This window comes from Macaca mulatta, chromosome X, assembly GCF_049350105.2.
Source record: "Macaca mulatta isolate MMU2019108-1 chromosome X, T2T-MMU8v2.0, whole genome shotgun sequence".
In the NCBI taxonomy this organism is placed as follows: Eukaryota; Metazoa; Chordata; class Mammalia; order Primates; family Cercopithecidae; genus Macaca; species Macaca mulatta.
This window is the reverse complement of record NC_133426.1, coordinates 90484459-90503109: the sequence shown is the minus strand read 5'-3', so window position 1 is coordinate 90503109 and position 18651 is coordinate 90484459. Positions and strand designations below refer to the sequence as shown.

The 18651-nt window shown below is 37.8% G+C and overlaps 1 protein-coding gene across 7 annotated transcripts in view; it reads left to right on the top strand.

The window, feature by feature from the left end:
• Nucleotides 1-18651, top strand: part of RPS6KA6 (ribosomal protein S6 kinase A6) — a 130463-nt gene that overhangs the window by 107799 nt on the left and 4013 nt on the right. The window lies entirely within an intron of this gene.

Sequence of the window (18651 nt, the reverse complement as noted above, 5' to 3'; positions counted from 1 at the left end):
TCTATCATTGATGGGCATTTGGGTTGGTTCCAAGTCTTTGCTCTTGTGAATAAGGCTGCAATAAACATACATGTGCATGTGTCTTTATAGCAGAATGATTTATAATCCCTATAAACCCAGTAGTGGGATTGCTAGGTCAATGGTATTTCTGGTTCTAGATCCTTGAGGAATTGCCACACTGTCTTCCACAGTGGTTGAACTAATTTACACTCCCACCAACAGTGTAGAAACGTTCCTATTTCACCACATCTTATCCAGCATCTTTTGTTTCCTGACATTTTAATGATTGGCATTCTAACTGGCGTTAGATGATATGTCATTGTTGTTTTGATTTGCATTTCTCTAATGACCAGTGATAATGAGCTTTCTTTCATATGTTTGTTGGTCACATAAATGTCTTCTTTTGAGAAGTGTCTGTTCATATCTTACACCCATTTTTTGATGGGGTTGTTTTTTCTTCTAAATTTGTTTAAGTTCCTTGTAAATTCTGGATATTAGCCCTTTGTCAGATGGATAGATTGCAAACGTTTTCTCCCATTCTGTAGGTTGCCTGTTCACTATGATGATAGTTTCTTTTGCTCTGCAAAAGCTCTTTAGTTTAATTAGATCCCATTCGTCAATTTTGGCTTTGGTTGCTATTGCTTTTCGTGTTTTTGTCATGAAGTCTTTGCCCATGCCTATGTCCTGAATGATATTGCCTAGGTTTTCTTCTAGCGTTTTTATGGTTTTCAGTTTTACGTTTAAGTCTTTAATCCATCTTTTTTTTGTTTGTTTGTTTTTTGTTTTTTGAGACGGAGTCTCGCTCTGTCGCTCAGGCTGGAGTGCAGTGGCGCGATCTCGGCTCACTGCAAGCTCCGCCTCTTGGGTTTACGCCATTCTCCTGCCTCAGCCTCCTGAGTAGCTGGGACTACAGGCGCCCACCACCGCGCCCGGCTAATTTTTTGTATTTTTAGTAGAGACGGGGTTTCACCGTGGTCTCGATCTCCTGACCTTGTGATCCGCCCGCCTCGGCCTCCCAAAGTGCTGGGATTACAGGCGTGAGCCACCGCGCCCGGCCTTTAATCCATCTTGAGTTAATTTTTGTATAAGGTGTGATGAAAGGATCCAGTTTCAGTTTTCTGCATATGGCTAGCCAAATTTTTTAACACCATTTATTAAATAGGGAATCCTTTCCTCATTGCTTGTTTTTGTCAGGATTGTCAAAGATCAGATGTTTGTAGATATGGATATGTTGTTTCTCTGCCAGGTTTGCTATCAGGATGATGCTGGCCTCATAAAAAGAGTTAGGGAGGAGTCCCTCTTTTTCTATGATTTGGAACAGTTTCAGAAGGAATGGCAGCAGCTCCTCTTTGTGTCTTTGGTAGAACTTGGCTGTGAATTTTTCTTGTCCTGGACTTTTTTTGGTTGGTAGGCTACTACTGCCTCAATTTTAAAACTTGTTGTTGGTGTATTCAGGCATTCGACTTCTTCATGGTTTAGTCTTGGGAGGGTGTATGTTTCCAGGAATTTCTCTATTTCTTCTAGATTTTCTAGTTTATTTGCATAGAGGTGTTTATAGTATTCTCTGATGGTAGTTTGTATTTCTGTAAGATCAATGGTTATATCCCCTTTATCATTTTTTATTGTGTCTATTTGATTCTTCTCTCTTTTCCTGTTTAATAGTGTGGCTAGCAGTCTATTTTCTTAATCTTTTCAAAAAACCATCAGAGAAAATTCAACACCCCTTCATGCTCAAACTCTCAATGAACACAGAGCCAATGGGCATCACTTATAAGTTCTTGTAACAACACATCCCAGATGAACATCGATGCAAAAATCCTTAATAAATACTGGCAAAACAAGTCCAGCTGCACATCAAAAAGCTTATCCACCACGATCAAGACAGCTTCATCTCTGGGATGTAAGGTTGGTTCAACATATGCCAATCAATAAACATGATCCATCACATGAACAGAACCAATGACAAAAAACACATGATTATCTCAATAGATCCAGAAAAGACCTTCAACAAAATTCAACACCCCTTCATGCTAAAAACTCTCAATAAACTAGGTATTGATGGAACATATCTCAAAATAGCAAGAGCTATTTATGACGAACCCATAGCCAATATCATACTGAATGGGCAAAAGGTGGAAGCATTCCCATTGTTATGTGTGAATTTGATCCTGTCATTATGATTCTAGCTGGTACTTTTGCCCATTAGTTCATGCAGTTGCTTCATAGTGTTGGTGGTCTTCACAATTTGGTATGTATTTGCAGTGGCAGTTACTGGATTTTTCTTTCCATATTTAGTGCTTACTTCAGGAGCTCTTGTAAGGCAGGCCTGGTGGTGACAAAATCTCTCAGCATTTGTTTATCTGTAAAGAATTTTATTTCTCCTTCACTTATGAAGCTTAGTTTGGCTAAATATGAAATTCTAGGTTGAAAATTCTTTCCTTTAAGAATGTTGAATGTTGGCCCCCACTCTCTTCTGCCTTGTAGGGTTTCTGCAGAGAGATTTGCTGTTAGTCTGATGTGCTTCCCTTTTTGGGTAACCCAACCTTTCTCTGTGGCTGCCCTTAACATTTTTTCTTTCATTTCAACCTTGGTGAATCTGACGATTATGTGTCTTGGGGTTGCTCTTCTCAAGGAGTATCTTTTTGGTGTTCTCTGTATTTCCTGAACTTGAGTGTTGGTCTTTCTTGCTAGGTTGGGGAATTTCTCCTGGATAATATCCTGAAGAGTGTTTTCCATCTTGGTTCCATTCTCTTCATCTCTTTCAGGTATACCAATCAAACGTAGGTTTGGTCTTTTCACATAGTCCCATATTTCTTGGAGGCTTTGTTGGTTACTTTTCATTCTTTTTTCTCCAAACTTGTCTTCACACTTTATTTCATTAAGTTGATCTTCCATCTCTGATATCCTTTCTTCCACTTGATCAGTTCGGCTATTGATATTTGTGTACGCTTCACAAAGTTCTCACACTGTGTTTTTCAGCTCCTTCAGGTCACTTATGTTCTTCTCTAAACTAGTTATTCTAGTTAGCAGTTCCTCTAACATTTTTCAAGGTTCTTAGGTTCCTTGCATTGAGTTGGAACATGATCCTTTAGCTCAGAGGAGTTTGTTATTACCCACCTCCTGAAGCCTACTTCTATCTATTTGTCAGGCTCATTCTCCATCCAGTTTTACTCCCTTGCTGGCGAGTAGTTGTGATCTTTTGGAGGAGAAAAGGCATTCTGGTTTTTGGAATTTTCAGCCTTTTTGCACTGGTTTTTCCTCAGCTTCATGGATTTATCTACCTTTGACCTTTGATGTCGGTGACCTTTGGATGGGGTTTTTGTCTGGACGTCCTATTTGTTGATGTTGATGCTATTCCTTTCTGTTTATTAGTTTTCCTTCTGACAGTCAGGCCCCTCTGCTGCAGGTCTGCTGGAGTTTGCTGGAGGTCCACTCCATACCTTGTTTGCCTGGGTATCACCAGTGGAGGCTGCAGAATAGCAAATATTGCTGCTTGTTCCTTCCTCTGGAAGCTTCCTCCCAGAGGGGCATCTGCCAGACGCCAGAGCTCTCCTGTATGAGGTGTTAGGGGCACTTGCCAAATGCCAGCCAGAGCTCTCTTATATGAGGTGTTTGTCGACCCCTGCTGAGAGGTGTCTCCCACTCTGGAGGCATGAGGGCCAGGGACCTACTTGAGGAGGCAATCTGTCCCTTAGTAGAGCTCGAGCACTGTGCTAGGAGATCTGCTGCTCTCTTCGGAGCAGGCAGGTAGGAACGTTTAAGTCTGCTGAAGCTGCACCCACAGCTGCCCCTTCCCCTAGGTGCTATGTCCCAGGGAGATGTGAGTTTTATATATAAGCCCCTGACTGGGGCTGCTGCCTTTCTTTCAGAGATGCTCTGCTTAGAGAGGAGGAATCTAGAGAGGCAGTCTGGCTACAGCTGCTTTGCCAAGCTGCAGTGGGCTCTGCCCGGTTTGAACTTCCTGGTGGCTTTGTTTACACTGTCAGGGGAAAACTGCCTACTCAAGCCTCAATAATGGTGGATGCCCCTCCCTCCACCAAGTGTCCCAGTTTAACTTCAGACTGCTGTGCTGGCAGAGAGAATTTCAAGCCAATGGATCTTAGCTTGCTGGGTTCTGTGGGGGTTGGCATCTGCTGAGCTAGACCACTTGGCTCCCTGGCTTCAGCCCCCTTTCCGGAGGAGTGAATAGTTCTGTATCGGTGGCGTTCCAGGCACCACTGAGGTATGAAAAAGGAAAAAAAAAAAAAACTGCAACTAGCTCAGTGTCAGCCAAAAAACGACTGCCCAGTTTTATGCTTGAAACATAGGGCCCTGGTGGTTTAGGCACCCAAGGGAATCTCCTGGTCTATAGGTTGCAAAGACGGTGAGAAAACTGTAGTATCTGGGCGGGAATGTTTCGTTTCTCCTGGCTCAGTCCCTCATGGCTTCCCTTGGATAGGGGAGGGAGTTCCCTGACCCCTTGCCCTTCTTGAGTGAGGTGATGCCCCATCCTGCTTCAGCTCGCCCTCTGTGGGCTGCACCCACTGTCTAATCAGTCCCAATGAGATCAACTACGGGTACCTCAGTTGGAAATGCAGAAATCACCTACCTTTTGTATTGATCTAGCTGGGAGCTGCAGACTTGAGCTGTTCCCATTCGGCCATCTTACCAGCCCTCAAGAACTTATTCTTATATGCTAGACTGTTGAGTTTTTTTGTTTTGTTTTGTTTTTAAGCAACTATAGTGGGGTAGAATTGATACCAAATGAAATGCATGTAGAGTATATAATGTTAGGACATATATACACACCCATGAAACCACCATGAAAATCAAGATAATGAACATATCTATTACCATAAACATTTCCTCATGCTGTTTTGTAATTCCCTTCCTCCTGCCCTATATCTTCCATTTATAATCTTCCACGCCCCTCATTCTCTGGCACATAGTTGTGCTGTCTGCCACTACAGGTTTATATATTTTTTGAAATGTTTATAAATTAAATCATAAGTCTGCAGTCTTTTGATCTCTTTTATATATGATAATTATTTTGAGATTTATCTATGTTGAAGTACAGCAACGGTTAATTATTTTTGATTGCTGAATAGTATTTCTTTTTATGGATACATCATTGTTCATCTATTTACCTGTTGATGGACATTTGTTTTGTGTTGTTACCAATAAAGCTGCTATGAATATGTGCCAGTGGTTTTATGTGTGTATATCTTTTTATTTTTTTGTATAAATACCTAGGAGCAGAATGATTGAGTCATGTGTTTAACATTTTAAGAAACCACTCAATTGTTTTACAAATTACCTGAACTATTTTACATTTTCACTATTAGCATATGAAAATTTTAGTCTTCCACATCTTCAGCAACACTGGATATGGTCCTTTAAAAAAAATTAGCTATTTTGAAAGGTGTGTAATACTATTTGAAAGTAGTTTTAATTCTCATTTCCCTAGATGTTCAGCATTTTTCATGTGTTTATTTGCCATCCATTTATCTTTTACCTTTCTCTTTTTCACTGGGTTTTTGAGTGTTCCTAAAATATTTTAAATGCAAGTTCTCTGTCAGATCTATGCTTTGCAATTATTTTCTTTTTATGGATTGTCTCTTAATTCTCTTGTCTTTCAAAGAACAGTCCTTTCTAATGTGATAGAGATTATTCTTTTTCTTTCGTATATCATGTTTTTGATATTAGAGCTAATAAACTTTTGCTTTACCAAAGATTTCAAATACAGAAGTTTCCCAACTTAGGATCGTTTGATGATTTTTTGACTTATGATAGAGCGAAACCAATATGCATTCAATAGAAACTTTACTTTGGACTTTGAATTGTTATCTTTTCCTGGGCTAGCAATGTGCAGTAAAAATACTCTTTGGCAATGCTAGGTAGTTGCAGCCAGCCACAGCTCCCAGTCAGCTATGTGATTATGAGGATTAACAATCAATAGTCTGTATTTTTCAAGGCCGTAACCCCTTAATAAATTAGAGCATGTGTATTTTCCCCTGTGTTTTCTTTTTGTTGTATCATTTTAGGTTTTATCTTTAGGTCAATGTTCTTTTTTGATTTAACATATGTATATGGTACAACATATGGTCAAAGTTCATTTTTACATGTGAATATGCAGTTGTTCCAGTACCACTTTTTGAAAATAATATCCTTTCTTCACCAAATTGCATTTGTATTTATATCAGTTGTTCAAATATCCATGGTTCTCTTTCTACACTTTTATTCTGTTTCACTGATCTACTTGTCTATCTTTACACTTTTACCATACTATCTTAATTACTGTTGCTTTATAATTAAATTTTGAAATCAGGTACCATGAGTGTTTCAGCTTTTTTCTTATTCAGAGTTTTTTGAGGTTTTTTTGTTGTTGTTTTGCTATTTGGGGTCCTTTGCCATATGAATTTTATAATCAGCTTCTCAATTTCTATCAGAAAAAAAGTCCTCTAGTATTTTGAATGAGATGATGATGGAGCTATAGATCAATTTGGGAAGAATTGACATTTTAACAGCATTGACATTTCTTATCTATAAACACAGTATCTCTTTCCAATTAGGTCTTTACTTTCTCTCAACAATGTTTTATATGTTTAAATATACAGGTCTTAAACATCTTTTATCATATATTTTCCCCAAATATTTTGTTTTTAATCATATTAATGGCATTAAAATTTTATTTTCTATTTATTGTTGCTAGCATGCATAAATATTTTTATTATATTGATCTTATATGTTATAAGCTTGCTAAACTCACTTATGAATTCTAGTAGCTTTTTTCTAGATTTCATCAGTTTTTCTACATAGATGGTAATATTTTCATAAGGAAGTTTTAGTGCTTGATTTCTAATATGGATGTCTTTTTTCTTAATTTTCAATGACTAGAACTTCCAGTATAGTGTTGTAGAAGTGGAAGGAATGGATATTCTTGTTTTGTTCCTGATCTTGAGTATAAGCATTTATTTTTCACCATTAAGGATGATGTTAGCTGTAGGTTTTCCATGGATGCTTCTAATTACATAGAGGCAGTTCCATTTTGTTTCTGGTTTGATGAAAATTTGTATTGGAGATGAATGTTGGATTTTGTCAAAGGCTTTTCCTATGTCTGCTGTGATAATCACATAATTTTCTCTATTGTTGTTGTTACATTGATATACATTTGAATTACCTTTATTTTCAAATGCTAAGCCAACCTTCTATTCCCAGGATGAGTACCACTTGATTGTAATAGACTGTATATAGCTAAATTTGATTTGCTAAAATTTTCTTGACAATTTTTGCATCTGTGTTCATGAGGGATATGAATGTACTATTATAAGTATCTTTGTCTGATTTTGATTTCAGTGTAATACTGGCCTTAAATGAGTTGAGAAACATTGCCTCCTCTTCAAATTTCTGAAAAAATTATTTAGAATTAGAATTTCTTATTTTTAAATGTTTATTGGAATTAATCAGTAAAGCCGTCTGGACCTACAGTTCTCTTTGTTGGAAATATTTAACTATAAATTCAATTTCTTAAAAACGTATAAGGCTATTTAGGTTGTTTCTTCTTGAGTGAGCACTGGCATTTTTTTTATTTCAAAGGATTTGTCCATTGTCAAACACATTGGCATGAAGTTTTTCTTATAATATTTTCTTACTAACTGGTTAATATCTGCTGTTAACCACTGTAATCTATACTGATGTCTACTTTCTCATTTCAGCTATCATTATGGATTTGTGTATTTCTCTTTGCAGTTATAATGGTTTTTGCTTCATGTGTTTTGAAGCTTTGTTTTTACATGAATAAACGTTTATAATTTTCTTCTCTTGATTACTTATCCCATCTATGTTATGAAATGACCTTCTTTATACCTTGTAATATTTGCCATTATTTTTGAAAGATATGTTCATACAATATAAAATTCTTGGTTTACTTTTTTTTCAGTATGTTAAATATATTGCTCCATAGTCTTCCCATTCAAATTTATTTTTTTCTGACAGGAAATCTGTTGTTATCCTTATCTTTGTTTCACATCTAACATGTCCTTTTTTTCTCTAGCTACTTTTAATGTTTTCTGTGTGTCTTGGGTTTTGAGTGATTTGGTTTTGATGTGCCTTGATGTAGTGTTCTTGATTTTTCTTGTACTTGGATTTTATTGACTTTATTGTATCTGTGAATTTATGGTTTTCATCAAATTTGGACATTTGGGGGCAATTATTTATTTAAATATTATTTTCTAATCCCAATTTTCTTCTGGGACTTCAACTGCATGTATATATTAGACCATGTGAAGTTGTCTCACAGCTCACTCAAATAGCTCTTTTGTTGTTTTATACTCTTGTTTCTTTTTGGAAAGTGTCTGTTGTGTCTATTTGATTTAGTTTCATTATTTATTATCTCACATTTTAGTTTTTATCTCTAGAAGTTTGAGTCTCTCTCTCTTTTTTTTTTTTTTTTCTGAGATGGAGTCTTGCTCTGTCTCCCAGACTGGGGTGCAGTGGCACAGTCTTGGCTCACTGCAGCCTCTGCCTCCCGGGTTCAAGCAATTCTCCTGCCTCAACTTCCTGAGCAGCTAGGATTCAGGGGTATACCACCATGCCCAGCTAATTTGTGTATATTTACTTAGTAGAGATGGGGTTTCACCATGTTGGCCAGGCTGGTCTCGAACTCCTGACCTCATGATCTGCCAGCCTTGGCCTCCCAAAGTGCTGTGATTACAGGCGTGAGCCACCATGCCCGGCTTTCAGTCTTTTTTTTTTTTTTTTTTTTTTATCTTCTCTATCTCTACTTAATTTTTGAACATCAGGAATACAGTTGTAGTAACTATTGAATATCCTTGTCTGCTAATTCTGGCATCTGTGTCAGTTCTGGGTCAGTTTTGATTGATTGTTTTCTTTCTCCTCATTTTTGTGCTTTTTGCCTGCCCACTAATTTTTGAGAAGACACCAAATGTGGAGAATTTTACCTTGGGTGCTAGATACTTTTATATTCCTATAAGTATTCTATTTTCTTTCTTTATTTTTTATTTTATTTTATTTTTTTTTATTTTTGAGACGGAGTCTCGCTCTGTCGCCCAGGCTGGAGTGCAATGGCTGGATCTCGGCTCACTGCAAGCTCTGCCTCCCCGGTTCACGCCATTCTCCTGCCTCAGCCTCCCAAGTAGCTGGGACTACAGGCGCCTGCCACCATGCCTGGCTAATTTTTTGTATTTTTAGTAGAGATGGGGTTTCACCATGTTAGCCAGGGTGGTCTAGATCTCCTGACCTTGTGATCCGCCCGCCTCGGCCTCCCAAAGTGCTGGGATTACAGGCGTGAGCCACCACGCCCAGCTCTATTTTCTTAATGTCAAATGTGTTTTTCTTAAGATTTATTTTTAATTAACACATAAAAATTGTACATATTTATGAGGTATAGTGTGATGTTTCAATACATGTGTACATTAAATGATGATCAAATCAGGGTAATTAACTTATCCATCACCTTAAACATTTAGCATTTCTTTGTGATGAGAACATTCAAAAATCCTCTTTTTTAGCTGTTTTGAAATATATAATACAGTATTGTTAATTATATTTACTCTACTCTGCAATAGAACACCAGAACTTCTCCTGTCTGTAATTTTGTACCCATTCAGTAATCTCTCCCCATCCCTCCCTCAGCCCTAACCTCCTCAATCCCTAGTAACCACTGTTCTACTCTGTACCTCTATGAGATCAGCTTTTGTAAATTCCACAAATGAGTGGATCATGTGGTATTTGTATTTCTGTACCTGGCTTATTTTATTTAACATAATGTCTTCCAGGTTTATCTATAGTGCCACAAATGACAGCATTTCTTTTGGCCAATAGTATTTCATTGTTTGTATGTACCACATTTTATAATCCACTATCTGTTGGTGAACACATAGGTTGCTTTTATATCTTGTCTATTGGTGAATCGTGCTGCAGTAAATATAGGAGTGCAGATATCTTTTCAATATACTGTTCTCATTTCGCTTGGGTAAACAGCCAGTAGTGGGACTGCTGGATCATATGTTAGTACTGTTTTTAATTTTTTGAGGGAACTCCATACAGTTTTCCATAGTGGCTGTACTAGTTTATGTTCCCACCAATAGTATAGCACATTTCCCAGTTCTTCACATCCATGGCAGCATTTGTCATTTTTGTACTAGCCATTCTAATTGGGGTGAGATAATATCCCATTATGGTTTTGATTTGTATTTCTGTGATAATTAGTGATATTGAGCATTTTTCCATATACCTATTGGATATTTGTATTTATTCTTTTGAAAAATGTCTATTTAGATTTTTTGACCATTTTTTAATCAAATTATGTATTTTTTTTGCTATTAAGTTGTTTGAATGTTTCATATATTCTGGATATTAATCCCTTTTCAGATATATACTTTGCAAATATTTTCTACTATTCTATAGATTGTTTCTTTCCTCTGTTGATTATTTCCTTTGTTGGGCAGTAACTTTTTCGTTTGAGGTAATCCCATTTGTCTGTTTTTGCTTTTCTTGCCTGTATTTTTGAATTCTTACCCAAAAATTCTTATCCAGACCAATGTCATAAAGCATTTCCCCCATGTTTTCTTCTAGTAGTTTTATAGTTTCAGGTCTTACATTTAAGTGTTCAATGCATTTTGTGTTGATTTTTATATATGGTAAAAGATGGTGGTCTAGTTTTATTCTTCCACATATAGATGTCCAGTTTTCTTGGCACTGTCTATTGAAGAGACTGTCCTTTATCCATTGTGTGTTCCTGGTGCCTTTATTGAAAATCAGTTGGTTGTAAGAGCATCAATACATTTCTGTGTTGTTTGTTCTGTTCCATTGGTCTATATGTTTATTTTTATGCCAACACCATCCTGTTTTCGTTACTGTAGCTTTATAGAATACTTTGAAGTCAGTGTTATGCCTCCAGCTTTGTTCTTTTTGCTCAAAATGGCTTTGGCTATTTGGAGTCTTTTGTGCTTCCATACGAATTTTGTAATTGTTTTCTGTGTCTGTGAAGAATTCCATTGATACCTTGATAGAGATTGCACTGAATCTATAGATTGATTTGGGTAGTATAGATATATCAACAATATTAATTATTGCTATCCATGAAAATGGAATATTTTTCCATTTATTTGTATCCTCTTCTGTTTCTTCCATCAGTGTTTTATAGTTTTCATTGTAGAGATCATTCACATCCTTAGTTAAATTTATTCCTGTCTACTTTATTTTTTTGCAGCTCCTAAATGGAATTGCTCTCTCGATTTCTTTTTCAGACAGTTCACTATTGTCATATAGAAATGCTAGTGATTTATGTATGTTGCTTTTGTATCCTGCAACTTTACTGCACTTTGTTTATTCTAACAATTTTTGGTCGCATCTTTAGGGTTTTCTATAAATAAGATAATGTCATCTGTAAACAGTAACAGTATTACTTCCTTCTTTCCAATTTGCATGCCCCTTACTTCTTTTGCCCAATTATTCTGGCTAGGACTTCCAGTACTATGCTGAATAAAAGTGGTAAAAGTGGGCATATTTGTCTTATTCCAGATCATACAGGAAAAGCTTTCAACCTCCCCCGATTCAGTATGATGTTACTTGTGGGTTTGTCATATGTGACCTTTATTATGTTGAGGTATGTTTCTTCTATACCTAATTTGTTTAATTTTTTTTTATTATGAATGGATGTTGAATTTTATCAAATGCTTTTTCTGCATTTTAAATTTATCCTATGGAGTTTGTCCTTGATTCTGTTGATGTGATGTATTATGTGTATTCATTTGCATATGTTGAGCCATCCTTTTATTCCTGAGATAAATTATTCGTGATAATGTTGAATGATGTTTTTAATGTGCTGTTAAACTTAGTTTGCTGGTATTTTGTTGGGGATTTTTGCATCTATGTTCTTAAAGGCTATCGGCCTATAGTTTTTGTTGTTGTTATGTTCTTTCTGTCTGGTTAGAACAGTAGGGTTAATCTGGCTTCATACAATGAGTTTGGAAGGATTCTCTCCTCTTTAATTCTTTAGAATCGTTTGAAAAGGATTGGTATTTGTTCTTAAGTATTCATCAGTGAAGGCATCAGATAACGGAATTTGCATTGATGGGAGACTTTTTGTAACTGATTTAATCCTGCTACTTGTTATTGGTCTGTTCATATTTTCTATTTTATCGATTCGATTTTGATAGATTTTATTTATCCAGAAATGTATCAATTTCTTCTAGGTGTTCCAATTTGTTGGCATATAGTTGTTTGTAATAGTCTCATAATTCTATTTCTGTGATATCATTGTAATGTCTTCTTTTCCATTGGATTTTATTTATTTCAATCATCTCTCTTTTTTCTTAGTCCCATTAAAGGTTGGTCAATTGTGTTTATCTTTTCATAAAACCAACTCTTTTTCATTTATCATTTGTTTTTTTCTCTATTTTGTTTATTTCTTCTGTGATGTTTATTATTTATTTTCTTCTAATTTTTGGTTTAGGTTGCTCTTCATTTTCCTGTGAGTATGCTTGAACTTTATTCTGGGCAGCAGTTAAGTTATTGGAAACAGTTTCATACTTTTGAGTCCTCCTTTTAAATTTTTTTAGGCAGGGCCAGACTAGTGTTTAGGGCTACTCACTATTTAGGCAAAATGCTTCGAAATACTCTGTAATATACTTCATGAATTATGATGTTTTCCATTTTGGCGAGTGGAAACAGGCAATACACCCCACCTCTGTGAGTCCTGATTTTCATCCAATCCTTTCAGATAGTTCTTTCCAAGGTCTTGGGTTGTTTCCTCACATGTCTTTATTAGTAGTAATCTGCTAGATACTTTAGTGAGACCTTTTATAGAGCCTTGTAATTCTCTCTCTCTGCTCCTCTCATCCCTTTCATACCCTGTCCTGCTAACTATGTCTGCCTTGGTCTCCCCTGAGTCTCAGTTCTATCTCCTCAGCTCAAACCAACCAGGCTTCACCTGAGTTTCCCTTACCTGCACAGCAGCTAGAAAACTCTCTCAGGTTGGTAAGCAGAAGCAATCACAATGCTAACCGGATTGTTTCCCACTGTTAGGAATCACTTTCTTTTATTACCTAACATCTGATAACCTGAAAACTATTGACATATTCTATATTTTATGTTCTTTTTTTAATTGGTTGTTTTGGGCAGATAGGTACATCCAGTCCTTGGCATTTCATCTTGCCCAGAAGAAGAAATCCTCGGACTATTGAAATTTTATCATTTTTCCTATAACCATTTAGGTTTGTTTCATTGAAATCTTGATTATCTTCTTTTTAGTATTAATTGTCCATTTATTTTTGCACATTTTTCCCCAGTATGGCTTTTGATTGGTTGCCCTAGTCCCTTACATGGTTTCAACCAATTACATTATTCTTCAGAATCTGATAGTACTACTTAGAGTCTTTAGTTTCACTGCTTCTGCGATTGATGAAACATTTGCATACAATGATTTTGTTTCTATATTAGAACAGTTTTTTTTTTTTTTTAATTTTACTTTAAGTTCTGGGATACATGTGCAGAATGTGCAGATTTGTTATGTAGGTATACATGTGCCATGGTGGTTTGTTGCACCTAGCAACCCATCATCTAGGCTTTAAGCCCCACAAGCATTAGGTATTTGTCCTAATGCTCTCCCCCACCCGTCTCCCTCCCCTTGCCTCTAACCCCTGATAGGCTGCAGTTTGTGATGTTCCCCTCCCCGTGTCCATATGTTCTCATTGTTCAACTCCCACTTATGAGTGAGAATACCCACTGTTTGGTTTTCTGTTCCTGCGTTAGCTTGCTGAGAATGATGGTTTCCATCTTCATCCATGTGCCTGCAAAGGACATGATGGCTGCATAATATTCCATGTTGTATATATGCCATCTATTCTTTATCCAGTCTGTCATCGATGGGCATTTGGGTTGGTTCCAAGTTTGTACTATTGTAAATAGTGCTGCAATAAACATACATGTGCATGTGTCTTTATACAAGAATGATTTATAATCTTTGGGTATATACCCAGTAATGGGATTGCTTGGTCAAATGGTATTTCTGGTTCTAGATCCTTGAGGAATTGCCACACTGTCTTCCACAATGGTTGAACTAATTTACACTCCCACCAACAGTGTAAAAGCATTCCTGTTTCTCCACATCCTCGCCAGCATCTGTTCTTTCCTGACTTTTTAATGACTGCCACTCTAACTGGCATGAGATGGTATCTCATTGTGGTTTCAATTTGCATTTCTCTAATGACCAGTGATGGTGAGCTTTTTTTCATATGTTTTTGGCCACATAAATGTCTTCTTTTGAGAAGTGTCTGTTCATATCCTTTGCCCACTTTTTGATGGGGTGGTTTTCTTCTTCTAAATTTGTTTAAGTTTCTTGTAGATTGTGGATATTAGACCTTTGTCAGATGGATAGATGGCAAAAATTTTAGCCCCTTCTGTAGGTTGCCTGTTCATGCCGATGATAGTTTCTTTTGCTGTGCAAAAGCTCTTTAATTACATCCCATTTTTCAAATTTGGCTTCTGTTGCAAGTACTTTTGGTGTTTTAGTCATAAAGTCTTTGCCCATGCCTGTGTCCTTAATGGTATAACCCAGGTTTTCTTGTAGGGCTTTTATGGTTTTAGGTTTTATATTTAAGTCTTTAATCCATCTTGAGTTAATTTTTATATAAGGTATAAGGAAGGGGTCCAATTTCTGTTTTCTAAATATGGCTAGCCAGTTTTCCCAGCACCATTTGTTAAATAGGGACTCCTTTTCCCATTGCTTATTTTTGTCAGGTTTGTCAAAAATCAAATGGTTGTAGATGTTTGGTGTTATTTCTGAGGTCTCTGTTCTGTTCCATTGGTCTATATATCTGTTTTGGTACCAGCACCATGCTGTTTTGGTTACTGTAGCCTTGTAGTATAGTTTGAAATCAGGTAGCCTGATGCCTCCAGATTTATTCTTTTTGCTTAGGATTGTTTTGGCTATAGGGTCTCTTTTTTGGTTCCATATGAAACTTAAATTAGTATTTTCTAATTCTGCAAAGAAAGTCAGTGGTAGCTTGATGAGGATAGCATTGAATGTATAAATTACTTTGGGCACTATGGCCATTTTCACGATATTGATTCTTCCTATCCATGAGCATGGAATGTTTTTCCATTTGTTTGTGTCCTCTAATTTCTTTGAGCAGTGGTTTGTGGTTCTCCTTGAAGAGGTCCTTCATATCCCTTGTAAGTTGTATTCCTTTATTCACTTTATAGCAATTGTGAATGGGAGTTTACTTACGATTTGGCTCTCTGCTTGTCTATTATTGGTGTATAGGAATGTTTGTGGGTTTTGCACATTGATTTTGTATCCTGAGACTTTGCTGAAGTTGCTTATCAGCTTAAAGAGTTTTTAGGCAGAGACGATGGGGTTTTCTAAATATACAATTATGTGATTTGTGAACAGAGACAATTTGACTTCCTCTCTTCCTATTTGAATACCTTTATTTCTTTTTCTTGCCTGATTTCCCTGGCCAGAACTTCCAATACTATGTTGAATAGGAATGATGAGAGAGGGCATCCTTGTCTTGTGTCGGTATTCAGTGGGAATGCTTCCAGCTTTTTCCCATTCAATATGATATTGGCTATGCGTTTGTCATAAATAGCTCTTACTATTTCTAGGTATGTTTCATCAATACTTAGTTTATTGAGAGTTTTTAGCATGAAGTGGTGTTGAATTTTATTAAAGGCCTTTTTTGCATCTATTGAGATAATCGTGGTTTTTGTCATTGGTTCTGTTTATGGAAAGCATTTAGCCCATTTACATTAAAGATTAATATTGTTATGTGTGAATTTGATCCTGTCATCATGATGCCAGCTGGTTATTTTATACATTAGTTGTTGCAGTTTCCTCATATTGTCATTGGTCTTTATATTTTGGTGTGTTTTTACAGTGGCTGGTACCAGTTTTTCCTTTCCATATTTAATGCTTCCTTCAGGAACTCTTTTAAGCAGACCTGGTGGTGACAAAATCTCATAGCATTTGCTTGTCTGGAAAGGATTTTATTTCTCCTTTGCTTATGAAGCTTAGTTTGACTGTATATGAAATTTTGGTTTGAAAATTCTTTTCTTTAAGAATGTTGAATATTGGCCCTCACTGTCTTCAGGCTTGTAGGGTTTCTGCAGAGAGATCTACTGTTAGTCTGATGAGCTTCCCTTTGTAGGTTAACCCGACCTTTCTCTCGGGCTACCCTTAACATTTTTTCCTTTGTTTCAAACTTGAAGTAGCTGATGATTATGTGTCCTGGGATTGCTCTTCTCAAGGAGTATCTTAGTGGTGTTCTCTGTATTTCCTGAATTTGAATGTTGGCCTGTCTCGCTAGGTTGGGGAAGTTCTCCTTGATGATATCCTGAATTGTGTTTTCCAACTTGGTTCCATTCTCCCCACCATTACTTTCAGGTACATCAGTCAATCGTAGATTTGGTCTTTTCACATAGTCTCATATTTGTTGGAGGCTTTGTTCGTTCCTTTTAATTATTTTTTCTCTAATCTTCACGTTTTGTTTCATTAATTTGATTTTCAATCTCTGATATCATTTCTTCCACTTGATCAATTCAACTAGATCCATTCAACTATCCATACTTGTGAATGCTTCACGAAGTTCTCATGCTGTTTTTCAGCTCCTTCAGGTCATTTATGTTCCTCTCTAGACTGATTATTCTAGTTAGCAGTTCCTGTAACCTTTTATCAAGTTTCTTACCTTCCTGGGATTGGGTTAGAACATGCTCCTTTAGCTCAGAGGACTTTATTACCACCCACCTTCTGAAGCCTACTTCTGTCAATTCATCAGTATCATTCTCTGTCCAGTTTTATGCCCTTGCTGGAGAGGAGTTGCGGTCATTTGGAGGAAAATAGGAATTCTGTTTTTTGGAATTTTCAGCGTTTCTGTGCTGGTTTTTCCTCATTTTTGTGGATTTTTCTGTCTTTGATGTTTGAGGCTAATGACTTTTGAATGGAGTTTTTGTGTGGGGGTTCTTTTTGTTGATGTTGATGTTGTTGCTTTCTGTTTGTTAGTTTTTCTTCTAACAGTCTGGCCCCTCTTCTGCAAGTCTGCTGCAGCTTTCTGGAGGTCCACTCCAGCCCCTGTTCACCTGGTTATCACCAGTGGAGGCTGCAGAACAGCAAAGATTGCTTCCTACTCCTTCCTCTGGAAGCTTCGTCCCAGAGTGGCACCAGCCTGATGCCAGCTGGTGCTCTCCTGTATGATGTGTCTGTTGATCCCCTGTTGGGAGGTCTCTCCCAGTCAGGAGGCACAGGGGTCAGGGACCCACTTTAGGAGGCAGTCTGTCCCTTAGCAGAGCTAGAGCGCTGTGCTGGGAGAATCCTCCTTGTCAGGATCAGCTGCTCTCTTCAGAGCCGGGGGGCAGGAAAGTTTAAGTCTGCTGAAGCTGCGCCCACAGTTGCCCCTTCCCCCAGGTGCTCTGTCCCAGGGAAAAGGGGGTTTTATCTATAAGCCCCTGACTGGGGCTGCTGCCTTTCAGAGATGCCCTGCCCAGAGAGGAGGAATTTAGAGAGGCAATCTGGTCACAGCCGCTTTGCTGCGCTGTGGTGAATTCTGCCCAGTCCAAACCTCCTGGCCCCCTTAGTATTGTCAGGGGAAAACCGCCTACTCAAGCCTCGGTAATGGTGGACACCTCTCCCCCCACCAAATTCAGTTGTCCCAGTTTGACTTCAGACTGCTGTGCTGGCAGTAAGAATGTCAAGCCAGTGGTTCTTAGCTTGCTGGGCTCCGTGGGAGTGGGACCCACTGAGCGAGACCACTTGGCTCCCTGGCTTCGGCCCCATTTCCAGAGGAGTGAATGGTTCTGTCTCGCTGGGATTCCAGGCACTACTGGGGTATGAAAAAAAAAAAATGCAGCTAGCTCAGTGTTTGCCCAAACAGTTGCCCCGTATTGTCCTTGAAACCCAGGGCCCTGGTGGTGTAGGCACACCAGGAAATCTCCTGATTTGTGGATTGCAAAAACCGTGGGAAAAGCGTAGTATCTGGGCTGGGTAGCACAGTCCTTCAAGGCTTTGCTTGGCTAAGGGAGAGAGGTCCCCTGGCTCCTTGCATTTCTCGTGTGGGGCAATGCTCCCACCCTACTTCTGCTCACCCTCTGTGGGTTGGACCCACTGGCTAACCAGTCCCAATGAGATGAACTGGGTACCTCAGTTGTAAATGGAAAAATCACCCACCTTCTGTGTTAGTCTCGCTGGGAGCTGCAGACCAGAGCTGTTATTTGGCCATCTTGCCAGATTCTCCGAAAATGCTTCTTAAGGAGTTTACTTCTCATTTCTCTAAAAGACACTTTGGAGAGACAGTTTATTTAAAAGTATTACATCTCTTAATATACTGAAAACTTCCTGTGTGGTTGTATTAAATTTACAACTTTTTTTGTTACAACAGAGATAACATAAGCAAACTCACACTTACTCTGATGAAAAACTTACAATGCTCTGAGCACTGCTATGATAGAAGCCAGTTGCTAACATTGGATTTATGGTTTGCTTTCTTAATATGTTATATAGTAAGCCACCATTTATTGAATGGATTAACTACATGGGGCCCTCCCTTCTGTGTTTTATCTGTGTACACATACCCTTACACCTTGGGGTCCAGCTTAACAGCAAAGTTCAGTAGCTGCTGTCTCCTGCTGAACATTTAGCATATTCCAGGATAA